A 7868-nucleotide genomic window follows, 5' to 3' on the forward strand; every position below is an offset into this window, starting at 1 on the left:
TGTGTCACAGTAAAGTAAGCTGCTCTTTGATTCTTCCCTAGTGAATTGTGGGAGAACTTGTCTGTACTTTTGAGAACACAGGGACCTTACAGGAAGGCATAGGAAAACTATCTGCACTGAAGTGGTTTACCCTGTGTCCTCACTCCAAAGTGGGCTGGTTGCTAGCACAAATGAAAGTGGAACACAGCTGTTGATCTATACCTCTAGCTGTGTCAGATTGAAAGTATAACTAAGTATGTGTGAGAAATTTCTTTGTGTGGTTTAGAAGAGGGTCACAGAGGCAGCACCAAGTAAAAGCGTGGGCTACTCTGCCATGAAGACATATCCTGGAAGGTGTGATCTGTCCTTCAGTTTTTGTGCTGATTATGCCTCATTTTTCCCATATAAACTTTTTCAGCTTCAGAAACAGCAAAGATAGGGAAATTCATAAAGGGAAGGTCCAGGCTGAGAAACAGCTATGTCAAACTGATGCTATCTTTCTTAAAACTTGGTCCCTTTTATGTTCAAAGCTGCTGACTTCACTGACTACAAAGAGGTTTATACTATTTTATTCCTGTAAATATTCCAGCCAAGTGAGTAAAATGGATTGTATTTTGGCTTTTGCATCATCAGTAGAACTTTTGATTGCAGAGTTATGGTTGGTAATCCATGAGCCAGAAAAAAAGCAACCGTCACTTTCAGATGCCAGGATGAGTCTACACAGCTGTCAGACTTGTAATCTGAACCAATTTGGTCAGGAAACTGGGGAGATAGATCAGATATGGAACCTCTCAATGTGGTTATTACAATGTCACTTCCACAGTATTCATCCTCTAAGGAAAGTCTGCTCTGCAGGCTGGGATTATGGGGAGGTGCTAGAATTGTCGTCCCATCTTGATATTTTGGAAAAAATTACACAGGACCTGGTGTACACATGGAAGCGGTGCAATTCAGTGGGAAGGTGCCAGGCTTACCAAAATGTTGCACTTTGTTTTCTTGAAAGGATAAGGGAAGCTGGTGTGGAATTAGTAGGAAGTGAGTCTGTGCTCACAAAAGTTCATGCTCAAAACTTTTGTGTTAGTCTATAAGGTGCCACAGGCCCCTTTGTTGCTGTTACAAACAGTGAGGCATGCCTGATTTTGATGATGCCTCATGTGCCCCTCTCCTGCTAATTATTCCTATTACTGGCATGCTTATTGTTTGCAGGAGTGGGGCCATCGCAGAGCAGCAAGTTAATGCAGTAATACTATGAAGACAGCAAGACATCATTCAGAGATGCCTGTTATCAGGCAAACCCAAAGAACACCAGAATGTGACAATTTATCTGCATATTTAAAGTGATTTAGGGAAAAAAATGAACAGGCCTTGGTCACAGAACTGTTGAATTGGCCAGCCAAGATTTTATACTTCTCAAGATGCAAGCATAATCTGGGTTAACAGCATGTGTGATTGAATATACATGGAAAGGTTTATTTTGTAGTAACATGATAAATTCCATGCCTTACAACAGGCTAGTAAGATCTTTTGTAGGACTGTAGCTGTATCAAGAATCCACAGTAATTGTGAAAAATCAGTTGCAATCATGCTTTAGGAGTGAATAGAACTGCACAACTTAAAAGCCTTCTGAAGAGTTTTTATTTTCCCGTCCACTTCAGATGAATGACTTGAGGACAGTATGAAAGTTGAATATGTTTCTTTTAACATCTCTTCCCAGCTAGACATTAACAAGCTGTAATTCTATTCTCGGAAGAGATCAATAATTCTCTTGCCAGCTGTACTTGCCACCAGGCCAGGCGATAAACTGGCTGAGAAAAAGATTTGTTACTAGCCAAGAATCTGGTTTACTTAGTTAGAAATAGGCCACATTATACACCACAGAAATTATAAAGGAAAATATCCATAAAGAAAATGTAGTATGACTCTTGAGGCAGTGTTGTCTGGTGAGTGGAGCAATTAATTCCATTAGTGAAACTAATGCAACGTCTAAATATGACTTCTATGTGATGACAGCTGTATGTACAACTGTAACACTGAGCAGTCTTATTTTGGTTAGCTTCAGCCAATAAGTAATTGACTCAAGAATACCAAAAGAACGGGGTCCACATGGACTTTTCCACTGGTTTAACTAAGTTGATTTAACATCACATTTTGAACTAATTTGGTGAAATGTCTGTGTACAACCATGTCCTAACTGCTTTTACTGTTCCCAGTGTAATGGGACCCCATCTCAGCTGGGGCCTGTAGATGCTATTTCAGTAGAGATAATGTCAAGGCCAGAAACAACATGGAGTATTAAAGGCATATTTATAGCAAAATTCACCATTCTTGACCAACATTTCTGAATAACTGTAACAAGAACAAAAAAAGAGTTTTGTGGCTGGGTTAAAGAACTTTTCATAGCATTCTGTGCAATTGGATGGTTCTCTCTCTATGGGGAAATTATTAAATATAAAAAGACGTAGTGCTTGTATCAGCAGGCACTTCTACAGATCAAGTTGCAAAGCACATCCTTTGAAACTCAAAATGCAGCTAAAAGTTGGAAAATACAGAAGTTAGGGTTAACTATGCAACTTGTGTATGCATCATATTAGCCTTTAAATACAAGCTTACAAATTATTTTAGATTTGAAATCCTACATGATTGCGTTACTAAAGACCCCATTGTAAGTGTCTGCATGCAAAAGGCTAGAATGAAGGTTGCATATTAAACCTTAATGTTCTCATTTCCTGATTTTGATATGCTTCCTTGTGGAATCTTAACTATACATTAACTCCGTGTTTTACACCAAGGTTGAAATGTTCAAAACTGACTGGGACGTTTAGCCATTTAACTCAATAGTATTTGTGTTGCACTATCACCTAGTTGGCTTTGATAATCTCAGTCTCTGATTACTTTGTGGTAGATGTACTGTAATTATGCGAGCCACTTCTCCCGTGAATAAGACTTAGAGAATAAATTGGAGGCTACCGCTCGAAGGCTTTATCCATACAGCAACTTCTCTTGGAATTTATATTCAGTTAATGGGATGGCTGGCTCTAAATATGATTTGTCTGAGCATAAGGCATAGGTAATGTTCTGTATAACCAACATCTGCTCATATTGGTTGCTTCTCTCACAGGCCTGATCTGCTACATAGTTGCGTCTGTAACCAGTTCAGCAAACTGTTTGTTTTTGTTCCATCTGAACTAGTCCCAGTTGTGCCTGTGTGTTGGGTTTGAACTGTCGTCATTCTTTGCCCATCTCTTAGTAGGACATCCCATAGCACGTTACTTTACATGTTACCGGTGATGGTCTGTGTAAGTATGTGTACACTACAGAGTAATTCTGGAGTAGCATATTGTAGAGTTATTACTCCAAAATAAGATATTCCAGAATAATGTGTCAACCCTACAAAGAAGCCCCAAAATAAGCAAAACTTATTTTGAAATAGTGTGTGCACACAACAGAGCCTATTTCAGATTAGAGATCCTGGAAGCACTGCTTATTTCAAAATAGCTTCTATTCCCTGTCTATATGGCCCCTATGGCGAACTATCTAGTTTGGAAGAGGCACTATTCCTCATAGTATAAGCTTTACAGAATTCAAAATAAACAAAATAGTGGTTTTGCTCTGTAGATGCTGAGTTATTTTGGAATAGTGACCATTATTCCAAAATAACTTTTGCTGTTTAGACACACCCTCTGTGTCCTTAGGTCATTGAGTCCTTCCTACATCCCCAAGAAAAAGAGGCACAAATCTAGTTTTGTGGAGGAAGAAGAAAACTTTTTGTATCAGGTTGACTTTTTTAAAATGACAGCTAGAAGCTGCTCGGTGATTTGGTATCTTATTAATCTTGGTCAAGCGGGGTTAGTGGCCATAGTGCAAATGACTGCCTTGGCGGACAGGGGTTAGTGATCATAGTACACTTGAGGTGAGTGATGCAATTTATCCCATGAAACTGAAAACTCTCACTAAGAACGCTCCACCATGTATGTTTGTGGTTGTGTAAAGTACACATACACAAGAGATGTCACAGTATACGTACGAGACGTTGGCAGTTCCTAGCCTTGTTTGAAACTTGGAAACATTCAAAGACAATACAGGCAGTGTTAAAAGTCCCCCTTAAGGGGATATGTCTAACATGATTTTGAGCAAATGATTTAGTGCTCAAAGAATCATAAAACAATTTATTTTGCCTACATCAGCTTATGTTGTAGATCTAGGTTCAGATGATGCAAATGAAATAGACAGCTTCCCTGTTATTTAATATTAACATTCAGGTAAGGCCTCTAAGAAAGATTCAAGAGATTTTTGTCTGCTAGGAGGGAGGTGAAATTCAGTCATTAGTCACAAAGGTAAGTTTGCTCAGCTGAACTTGGCTGTGCCAGGCTGCGGGTTTGGCAACTAGAATTACCCACAGTTGCTGTGCACCTCAGCAGAGCTGCAACATAATTCTAATTGGCAGGGTGTTGGTTTTCTAATCAGTGATAAGATTGTTTGGCAGTTAAATGGCTGAGGCACAAAGGAAAGGAAAGCTGGGTAGCAAATTGCTTGTATTACTCATTTCTGCCAGAGGGCTGTCGCTGTTCCAGAGAAAGCCAGCTGCCCCATGGAGATTTGTGTGCATGCGAGTTTTTCATACTAGTGGTCTTGAACTGCAAGGAGCCATTTGGGAGCTCAGAGTCTCTCTTCCATGTAGGTAAGGTATTCAATATGTGAGAAGGGAAAGGAGACAAGTCTCTCCACAGTACATCCATAGTTGGTGCGTGGGGAGACAAATAAGAACAAAATTTTCAGAGGCCTCAGCATGGCCTGTACTTTGTGAAAGGGACTGTGGCTTTGTGTGTGCCTAGAAAGCACAATAGCACACTGCGGAGAGTACATTAGTCATGATTATCAGGTAGCTCATTTTAACCCCACAGTTCTGGGACAAACTAAACTGTAGTAAACTGTAGCATCAGGGCCAGAATTTAGATAGCTAACTGGCTGACCCTGCAAGGACAAGTAGTAACTGCAAGTCAGAGAATGTTGCCATCTGAGTTTTATCACTGTGCCCACACTTGCAGAGCTATCTGTTTTTTCACTTACATCTTCTCTGCTGACATAGTGTCTGAATACGTCAATCATTAATGTATTTTGCTTAACACTATGGCTGTGGCTACACTACAGAGCACTTTCATCTTCTGGGAGGCATCTTTTGAAAGATCAGGTTTGGAAAGAGTGCACATACACCCAAAAGCGGCTCGATCCTCCAATCCGTCTTTTTGAAGTAGCGAGGTGCTCTTTTGAAAGAGTGCGCCCACATGGCAACTGTTAGAGTTACGTTGGGATGTTACAGCTTTGTGTATTTCTTTAAATAAAAATCCATTTTGCATTCTGTTTCAAAATGGATTCCCTGTGCGTTTTCCATTTTTAAAGATGGCCGTGAGCTCGTGTCCTTCCCCCAAGCAAGGCAGGAAGCGATTTTAATCTGCCTGGAGACAAGAGTGTATATAAAGGGGCACAGCTCTTTTGTCTCAGGGTGGTAGCTTCCTGTGGTGCACTCTTCAGGGCCCCTGTCAGGACTGGTAGCTTGGGCGACAGCTGCAGGGCCTCGTAGGCCAGTCTGAAAGGGAGAGCTAGAGAGAGGCCAGCTGAGAGCTAAGGCAGCAGGCTGAAGGTTGCTAGGCCTGGTAGGTCAGTCTGCTTTGATATTTACTTTATCTAATTTTTGAGTTAGAGACAATTTATGCACACACCCACACACACCCTGGAAGGTCATTTTCTTTAGGCATTCCACACACAGGCTGGCGAGTCAAAAGCTGAAGAAAGAAGAGGGAAGATCACATCCTCACTTGACAGTTTCTGTCTTCAGCATGGAACATCCCGGAAGGCTAATTCCTGAACTCTCCTGTCACCTGGGAAAATGGTCTTGTCTGATCCGTCCTTACCTTGTAATTTTCTTTTGAAGGTTAATTGACCTAACAACCGAGCCGTAATTCAGTGTATTTTGTATGCTCTAGGAAGTCCTATTTTCTGTTACTGTATTGTACTATAATTAAACAAAACACCATTATCTTTACTCCACTACCTTGTCATAACTACACATTGACCGATGATAGAGGCGGAAGGTGTAAAGCCTTGCAGACCAGCCCATCTTCTGACAAATCTGGTAATTTTTGTAGTTCTGTCTGTCTTGGGCTAACACGTGTGCCCTTTTGAAAGCCTGGGTTGTCCAAATTGCCAGTTACCTATCTGAGGTCCCTCAAGGACTTCAGGAGTGGTCTGGGTGGAAGGGGGCCTGGCTTGAGAAACCAGGGGGGATTGCGATGACCAGTGCCCACTCCTCATCCTAGGACGTCTTCAGGTCCTGGTCCTGGCCATCAGTTACCAGCTGGGGCTCCACCTTAGACACTGTCATGTCTAACATGGCCTCCAGCTCAGCCACATCCTTCAGCCCCAGGAACCAATCAAGCTCCTTATCATGTGGGCAGCTGGACACATGCCAGGCCCAGGTTTATGCCTGCCACAGCTCCTTAACCTTAGAACTTACTTGGTTGGCCATGCACGGGGGTGGCCCTATGTGGTCAGTCCCACTGACACCCAGACAAAAGCTGCGGTATGCCAGCACTGGCCATTGGTGTGAAAGAGTACCTCCTCATCCCAGCAAGTGTTACCTGCCCCTCACTCCAGGAGGGGGCCCTCCTCTTCGGTCCGTCTGGCCTCCTGGGAGCCCTCTGGTGGGTCACTGGAGTGCCCCTGTGGGGCACGGGGTCCTGCATGATGGGCATGAGGCCTGTGGGGCACATTGCTGGGCTCTGGTTTTGCCATGCGAGTATGTTGCTGGAGACTTGTGGGGCTCCTGCAGCCAGCACACACACAGCTTCCTGCCACAGGACTGCTGGGTCTCTGCACCTTTAAATGCAGCCAGACGCATCAACCATAGAGTCCCGCTTGTGCTGGCAGGGGCGTCTCTGCACACCAGCTGGCTGGCACCATGGAGGACTGCTCTTTCAAAAGAGCGGCCTGAAGAGTGTCTGCTCATGCTTTCTTCTGAAGTGGCGCTCTTCCTTAAGTGGGAATGGAATAGCAGTTTTGAAAGTCCGGCCACGTTCTTTCAGAAGTACTTCCAAAATAATGCATTTTGTGTATAGATGCGCCGCAGGATCTTTCGAAAGGGCCCCTCCTTTCTAAAAACGTTTCAAAAGAGCATGCTAGTGTAGAGACAGCCTACCCATTTGAGCTATGGGGATACCATTTTCCCAGTATTACAGATGGGGAACTAAAGCCCCCAGAGAGGTGACTTGCCCACAGTCACACTGGGAATCTGTGACAGAGCAGAAATTTGAAGCTGGATCTTCAAGTCTAAGGGTCATGCCCTAACCAGTGGACCATCTTTCCTCTGTAGTATGGAGTGCAGTTTTCCAAGTACAAAGTCAGGAGCCTCTTGAAAATCATAATGCATATTTTGTCTTAAAAATCCAAAGATCAGTTCCATATCCATGGATTATTTAAGATAGTAATTGATTTCATCATAATCCCTACCTCTATTGTTTTCTGAAGAGCCTGGAGAGGGCCTGTTAAGGCAAGATCCAGTATGGCCTTATGCAGGTGCACAATGGTGGAGTGTAAGAAGCTCTCTCCCCACGCTACACACACCCTACTTGGCTTGTTGCTCTGTTCCTGCTCTCCTGGGGATACATCATGTTCTCGAGGGAGTGAGGAGTGAGAGAGCCAAAGAATACCCCATGTACAGACAGCGAATAACATGCTGTTCTATGAATGAAAGGCTTTGGCAGGGTGTGTGTTTTCCCTGTACACAAGGCCATAATGAGCCATTCTGGAATAGCAGAAAACACTGCTGGGCATGTTTGATTTTGCATGATATCAAAGAAAGAACACAAGTGAATGGTGGAAAAATAAATGAACAT

The sequence above is a fragment of the Carettochelys insculpta genome, chromosome 3 (genome assembly GCF_033958435.1).
Source record: "Carettochelys insculpta isolate YL-2023 chromosome 3, ASM3395843v1, whole genome shotgun sequence".
Taxonomy (NCBI): domain Eukaryota; kingdom Metazoa; phylum Chordata; order Testudines; family Carettochelyidae; genus Carettochelys; species Carettochelys insculpta.